At 33.9% G+C, this 8,490-nt stretch overlaps 1 pseudogene; it reads right to left on the minus strand.

Moving 5' to 3' along the window:
* Nucleotides 1-843: 843 nt before the first annotated feature.
* Nucleotides 844-7,935, minus strand: LOC117420470 (acid ceramidase-like; annotated as a pseudogene).
* Nucleotides 7,936-8,490: the final 555 nt, after the last annotated feature.

Raw genomic sequence — 8,490 nt, forward strand, 5'->3', positions numbered from 1 at the left:
ACCAAATTAAACTTTGCTTCATGACTCTGTTTGCCTCATTTTGTTCATGTAAGATAGAACCAGCTGAATCTTCATTCCCATAACTATTGTTTTGAGTTCTTAAGAATAAAATTCAGGCAGGATAGTGACTGCAGACACAGATATAGATTTTTATAATTACATTTTATTGAGAAAATAGCATCAAAGCAAACCAAAATGTATTTTTAAAGATTTAAAGACAATATTTAAAATACATTTTCTACAGTAAGTATATATGTATTTTCATTACAATACTCATTTGTTCATGTCAGAGTACCATTGTCAGAATCGTTTCTGTAAAATTAATATTACAAAATTAGTCTCTCAGTTAATACTTTCAAATAACAAACATGATATCAAACAAACGACATGCAGTTTATTTGAATTGCTTTGGAACATTTGTAATCTCCCAATCTTAACTATAGTGATGGATATAGCTATTTTTGTCACAAATAAGAATCTTCTGATGGAACTCTCTACCAAGGCATGCAGGGATCTGGGCAGTCACGGATATAGGCCTCTAGTTTACCTTCAGAGACATCCATTAAGGTTGTGTATGTGGTCAACTACAAGAACACAACAGAGCATAGAAATATCACTACTGTAAAAGATGAAGGGTTAATAAAAAAGAAGTGTGTATAAAAATACAATGTATGACACCTCTTTTGTAATATCTAGTATTGTAAATATTTTTTGATTCACCTGAACTAAACAGGCAACCAGATGATTTAGTAGCGTATGTCCTATGCCAAGGATATTAAAAACCTATTTCAGTAGAACTTACAACTTATTTCTTTGTCTTGAGTGATACCTACATACAATACATAATCAGATTGACAGGGTTTTGTTGACATCATTTTCCAACCCCAATAATACAAATTAACACTTTTTTTGAGTTGCTTACCTTGTTAAGAACTGGTTTGGTTGAGAGAACATCGTAAATCGTCTCCAGTGAAATTTTCTAAAATAAATAAAACGCAGGTCACTAGGTTGATTTTATATGTGATCAGCAATGACAGACAGCCATTGTCTTTTTATATTTATGTTACTGTATTGTAATCAATAGCTTATCAACTGAATTCAAAAACACTATTTCAAGTGCAATTAAGCAATAGAAACCCTGATTATATGCCATTATAACAGGGGCTGTATTGTTATTTTAGATGTTTAAATAATGTATGCATCTTCCTTTTTATTTCTGTTTCATTTGTTAAAGCTAGATATTCTGTCTTGCTGTTCCACAGTCATTTAATGTATGATAGTGCACTAGAATGGAGCTTCATGATTGTCACACATTTCTATTATTTCTAATATCCATTATAAATGATGTGCAAAATGCACTTTTTAAAGCTAAAACTTACATCCTGTGTTGTCTCATTCATGCACTTCATGGCTGGAGTCCTGCGAGCATCAAGAAGGGGTCCTTCCAGTGATCGTAGTTAGTCTCCAGCACATACCATCGTCCCTTTTTGAGGTCAATCCTTAATGAAAAAAAATAATAATTTCAGGAACATTAGTGGTATTTCAGTGAAATGAACGCTATACGGATTATACAAATAGTCTATGTACTATATCCTCAGATTTGTTTACCACAGCACTGAGTTCAGTACAGACATCCAAGTACTTACTCCCAGATGTCCACACTTGCTAATCTTGACCTTGTGATGACACAGCCTTGGCCAGACTTGTTGCCTCCCAATATGAAGTAGGCAGGAGCCAACATCTTGGTTTTAGAGAGCTGGTTCTTGGCGTCATCATAGCTGAATAAAAAAGGGATTTTTTTATTATTATTATTATTATTATTATTATTATTATTATTATTATTATTATTAAATCTCATGGTACCGGACTGTTCAATGCAGAAAATGGCTTTATATGATATTTTGTGTTTTTTCTTTGGAATTATAATCAAGACAACACAATTTACAATACAATATCAGAAATAAAGCTTATCAAACGTTAACTTTTTTCATAAATCGGTAGCAGATTTACACTAGCAAAAATAACCTTTCAGTTTGCAATTGGATTGAAACATGTTATTGGAAAAGTAAATACATGTTTATTAAAGAGTACACAAGGACCTTTTTATTTTATTGTGTTACATGTTCCCATGTGTTTCTACAACTGTTTACGTAAGGTGTGTGTATTGTTTTAATTTTTTTTTTTTTTTTTTTTACATTTTGAGCACTTTTTTAAATCCATCTCAGTTACATATGTGAGCAGGAGGGTGATGGGAAATATAGTTCTGAGAGGTCCATGCAGGTACATGGGAAGCCATCTTGAGGCAGGGAATGCAATTTAAAAGTTTAAAAAGGTGGTCAAAATGTAAAAAAAAAAATTAAAACAATACACACACCTTATGTAAACAGTTGTAGCAACACATGGGAACATGTAACACAATAAAATAAGAAAGGTCCTTATGTACCCTTTAAATATTCCAAAATGTAGAACTGCTTTGTACATTTTTTTTTTCAATACTTTGTTAAAACCACTAAAGGCAGGGCTTTGCTTTAATTCCAGGGTTCTATAGCATTACCTAGTAGCATTCTCCAGTACTGATCGAGTCAGGAAACTCATCCACATACCATCTCTTCTACCCAGGATCCACTCAAGGAGACCTGCAGGGGCAACAAACATGTCAACCAAAAGGGTGTGTCTAAGAGGTTTGACCAAAAAGAGATCCCAGCAGCACAAAAATAGCTATATCATGTGATGTGCCAATGAAGTACATGTATGGGAAAATAATCCCAGTAACTAGCTAGAAAGTGTGCTACTAGGGTCTATTTATAATAATCTAACAGCACAAAACAGGTTTATGAGTTATGAGGAAACAGTATTAAGATATGTCAGTGTTTTGATAATTAAAATACTAAGATGTATTTTTAAAGCTATGAGTGGTAATAATAATGAAACTATGTAACACACAGCTCTAAAATGATAGCAGCTAACAATTCTATGAATCTTACCAGTTTTGCACTTCCATTAGCAACATAGGTTTGCTTTGAAAGTAAACATGTACTGTACATACATTTTAAAACATGAAATCTGGTACTACGTTGGGTTAAAGAAAGTTATGTTTCCATTCCTTATCCTGATGAAATCTATTACTCTTGCACTTATTGGGTCATTTCCCCTCAGCACTGTATTCTGGGTCAAAGCATGTTACTGGCTGAAAGCATGCCAGTCATCAGGGGAAGCAACTGGTTGGTTAATGACGGAAGAAATGACCAAGAAAATGCAACACCAGCTGAAAGCATGGCTTGCAAACAGATATTTTGTTAAATAGTGTAGGTCAATATATATATATATATATATATATATATATATATATATATATATATATATATATATATATATATATATATATATGTCTTTTAGCAGATTCACAGATTCTACAATTAATTATTTTAACGAAAGGTACAGTACAGTGGTGACAATTGTATTTAATTGTATAGTGATTTTAGTATCATGTGCGTTTTGTTTGAAAGAGCCCTGCTTCCTTCTCCAGTGACTGTGTACAGCCCTATTCAGATTGTTAAACTGTTACTATTGTATACTGTTACTGAACAAACTGCAGTACCACTTAGCTTACCAATATATCCACCATCAAGGCTAAACCGTTCATCGTAAGAGTGAACAGTCCCTAAACAGAGACACAAGAGACAGATGTATTTTCTTTTCATGAAAAATGTGCATTTTGACCTAAAGAAAAGATACTTTTATCACATTGAGAGGTACAGACTATGCAAGAATACATGTAACAGTGACCTGAAGTTATCTGTGCATTAACATGAGAACAGCAAATGTTGTAGCTTCTATCAAACGACTAAATACCAGTAGCCATGGATTCGTTATGAATTGTATAACTCTCTGTATAACTAGACAATTAATTAGAAAATATCTAAACTTATGTAATCTCTTCAAAATAATTTTTATTGAAATACTTATTAAAGTGTTACCAAAACAAATAACAGTGTCTGTTAGAGCCTACTGTAGCTCTCCCTACAATCTTATAAATCACACTTACTGGTTTGATGTCAGTTAACAAACCCACATATCCAGCAAAATTTGTTGCCTTGAAAATGGTCTTATTGTTCTTCTGGAAGTCTAAATTTGCCACCATTGGTCTCAGTTGTTCAGTTACTGCCCATGATTTATTCTTAATGTCCCACCTGTAGTAAATTATAACAGCAACATAGTTTATTTCCAAAATCAGTCCTAATGAGTTTAAAATAAATAAATAATACACAATATTCTCCAATATTGCATTATATATATATATATATATATATATATATATATATATATATATATATGAAATCGACCTGTATAATTAAAGTTATAAAATAAAAATAAAATAATCAATATCCAATTTGCACAATAAGAGTTTTATTACAACAGCGAAAGCCATTGTGTGCTTGTATATGAACCTTGTTAATTGCAAATTTGACAAAGCTTACAATTAAATATATCTTTAACCACATGGTATGTACGAAAGGCTCAGTGTATGCATACATGCCAACAGTCCCTATATGGTCAGGACAGTCCCGATTTCCTAGTAAATATCCCACGTCCCGATGCATAGCAAGAAAGTCCCAATATTTACCCATAGAAAAAAAAAAAGTAATTTATTGTGCACAATAGTTAGTGAAAAATCACACGATCCCAAGCCGAAATATGACCCCATCGGTTTGGGGTTAAATTACTTTTTTAGATAGTTGAAATCGTGTCATGTTCGGCTAGGGGTTATCTTGCGTTTTTCATCACTTCATGTAAAAGTGAGATTGAGTTATTCTCCAGGGAAATACATTTAAAAAAAAAAAATTAAAAACTAAAAAAACAGTACTGGGTGGGACATGAATGATTAGCTGATTCACGTTTGACAGTGTTATGACAAGCGATCTAAAGAATTGGAGAGCGTACTCAGCGGAGTGACTGAGAGTGTAAGTTTAGTATATAATACATATCTAGATTTTAATAATTTGCTTAAAATAAATTAGTTTTATATATGTCATTAAATATTTGATATAGGCATGTCATTAATAAAAATACATTTTTAAATATATGTCTATTTTCTGAAACCGGACTTCCTGTGTAGTTTTTATGAATGAGATGAGTGAGTGATCTCTGGTAGGCGGGTCAAACAATCTCTTCAAATCATAGCTCTTTCTCTGTCCCCTGAAAACATAAAATGAAAGATCTTTGTGATTCATTTCGGACTTTGCCCAGACAATCCGCGAATCACCCGGGCAATCCGCGAACTGACCAGTTTCAACGTTTGCCCATAACATATATATTACATTTGTATTTAAGTTAAGCTTTACTAACACCGGTACAGTACTAAAAAACAATGAGTAAGCATTGACATACCCAAGGAATAATCCAAAATCTAAATTCCGAGCATGGTACAACTTCCCTATAAAAAAAAAAGACAGCGCAATCAGGCTTTAAAAATAAATAAATAAATGTATGCACAAATCGAATGAGTATGTGTGGCTTCATTCATCTCATATATGGTTTCTTGCCTGCCATCTATGTGACAATTATCAATACATTTGAAAATATAAGAATACCTGTGGTGATTTATATTGATCCTATATGGTACGTATTAGAAGTAGCTACAAATGTCTTTTTCCCTTTACAATTCACAATACAGCTGATGAGTGGGTCTAGGTTCTGCAATTCCAACATTGAGTTATTATCATTTTTCTCTTAGATTTGAGCTTAGGTGGAGAATACCAAGTGCTAGCACTGAACAGCCGTCTTCATTCCATTCAAATCCTGCAACGACCTTTTAATCTGCCAGCTCCACCTACTCTACAGTGCATTTATAGAGCGAGAGTAGGTGGGTCTAGCAGAGCTGAAAGGTCATATTGTCACTTGATTTGATAAAAGTGAGGAAAGTCTGAATTTTCCAGACAAGCTTAAGATTGAACCACTTCGAATGCTTGAAAATACACCACCCACTCGATATATCGCGGGTGTCGGGGTCACATATAAATCCACAATATATATCGAGGGCCGCGATATAGCGAGAGACCCATAGAAAAAGAAATAGGCTAACAAATACTGTACAACCACACCCTTGTTTTTGCTTTGTTTTTAATTGTTTTGTATATTGTTGTTTGTGATAAAAAGAACAAATTCTAAGTGGCTATGTATATTGCAGCTAAGGCATACGCAGTGAGACAGTAAAAACGGGGGAGCCAACTCCAGGACCGCGATATATCCGAATCCACAGTATAGCGAGGGGCGATATAATGAGGGGTGGGTGTATCATTTCAGTATTAGGATGTTAAAAAAAAAATTCAAATTAAATTTGAAGCTACTTACAAAAAAAGGTTCCTTAAAAATAACTACAGCACCTACATCCTAATAGACAAATCTTTACCACTAGATACGGTCTAATGGGATGAAAATATAGGCACATTCAGTGTGTAAAAAACAATTTCTACACGTCTATAAAGATGGTTACATGTTTCAAGTAAGCCATACCTGTAGTGTCTTCTGCTGCCAGTGACGTGCACACTGTAAAGACTTCATAAAAAATATTGAACAGCAGAACCTCTCCTATTGAACAGGAAACAATAGTGGAAACAGCATTAAAAACAAACAATATAGCTTTATCTAAAACAAAAAATATAGTTTTTGTTAAAGACAATTACAGATCTGATTACCTAAGGGAACTCCGGAGACGTATGCAATCCCTTTAATCTCTTCATTGAACGGGGAGGGGAGACTGTCCAGAAGTAGAGGCTGAAAGATAAGCAGCACATCTCTTCTTTCAATGTCTCTGAAATTCATGGTAAAATCACTGGATTTCTATTATCCTATTCAGTTCATATCAGTACTATCTAAATGGCAGTGGTAAAAATAATAATTTAAAAAACTGTAATAAAGCAACAATGGTTTAAATCCTGCTCATTCTAAGTTGTCGATCCTAGGAAGGATAATTGGCATGTGGCCGCTTCTGGTCAGGCTCCTAACTAGTCCACTTCCCAGGCTGGGCCCTTGCCTCCAGGGTTCAGTAGATTGGTAACATTTATTGTGGATGTCAAATTGTGTAGAAAAAAGTTTATTTTACAAATGTATCAATAAAAATACATAATATATATTATATAGCAACAACAAATCTTCAGGAAATTTCATTCACATTAATTTACTATAATGCAACACAGTTTGTTCTTCATACTACGTTTTCATAACTAACACCTTTTATTGTACTTCTAAGAGCACAATCATTGCGTTGCTCGGCAGTTCTTCAGGTGGTGCTGATTCAGTTGTAATAGCTTAGTGCATTTCAACAGGTAATAATGAAGACATTTGCTTACCAAATCCTTATCCACCAGTTTAACCAGTTCACCACTCGGAACAAAGGCATTAGCGAAATCCTTTATCACCTGGATTAAATTGTTTAGCTAAAGATGAAGAGAAAAATAAAAAAGTGATGTCACTATTGCTACAGTACTATTGATTACATCTCCTTTACCTGTATTACATTCATATTGTCCACTGCTAATTTTCAGTCTTGGTAGGTAGAGTAACATAAAAGGTAATGTCAAATGGCCATTTTCAGAAACAGCACTTGAGTGCTTTCACTTAAATGTTGTTTCTGAATAGGGCTGTAGGAAGCTTTCAAATGTTTACCAAAGGATATTTTTACCATAAATAAATCCAGACAAAGAACCCTCTTAAACTAACAGTGTGTCCTCTATCGGTTGAAAAGCCAGCATTCTTATATGATCAACTGCAAAAATGACCTCTGCTTTCCTTTCACTTATCAGCTGGTTCCATCTTTTGTAAGGGAGCAAATCAAGGTTGATTGTGTACCAAGAGACATTTCCTTTGAACCTTAAAGAGAAAAAAAAATACTGGTGAAAGATCTCTGTCTGCTGCAATATGAATGCCAACATGGCATTTTTCAAGATCTCACGCACATGAACTGGTACACCGCAATGAAATAAATGTCAGGCTTTTCTGTGCAACAATAGACCAGTCAGCGTGACAACAACTAGCAATTACAATGACAGGCTTTTTGTATTTGCTCACATAACACACTTACATATTGCTCAATCTTTAACCCAAAATGAGTATGTTCAACACTCCCAGGTATGCTTGACTGCAAACAACCCGCAGTAGATGTCAGCAGTAAATAGACCTCACATTATTTTTAAATAATTAAAATAGCTGTAAAGCAAACAACAAATACCCAAACTTGCGCTGCTCTATTGGGGGGATACATGCCAGTTCTGCAATAGTCTGTACACTGCAAAGGAAAACACAAGATTAAGAATTGTTGAAACCTATCACAAATCAATACCTCTAGTGTAGTCCCTGGCCTTATTTACTGGTAAAAGTATAGAAAAGTGTAATTAAGCATAATAAAATCATAGTAAAACATAAGTAAGCATTGTAAAGCCTACTGAGTTATGAGTAGCACACAACTGCAAATTTACCGTGGTAAACATTTAT

This window comes from Acipenser ruthenus, chromosome 1 (genome assembly GCF_902713425.1).
Source record: "Acipenser ruthenus chromosome 1, fAciRut3.2 maternal haplotype, whole genome shotgun sequence".
NCBI classification, from domain to species: domain Eukaryota; kingdom Metazoa; phylum Chordata; class Actinopteri; order Acipenseriformes; family Acipenseridae; genus Acipenser; species Acipenser ruthenus.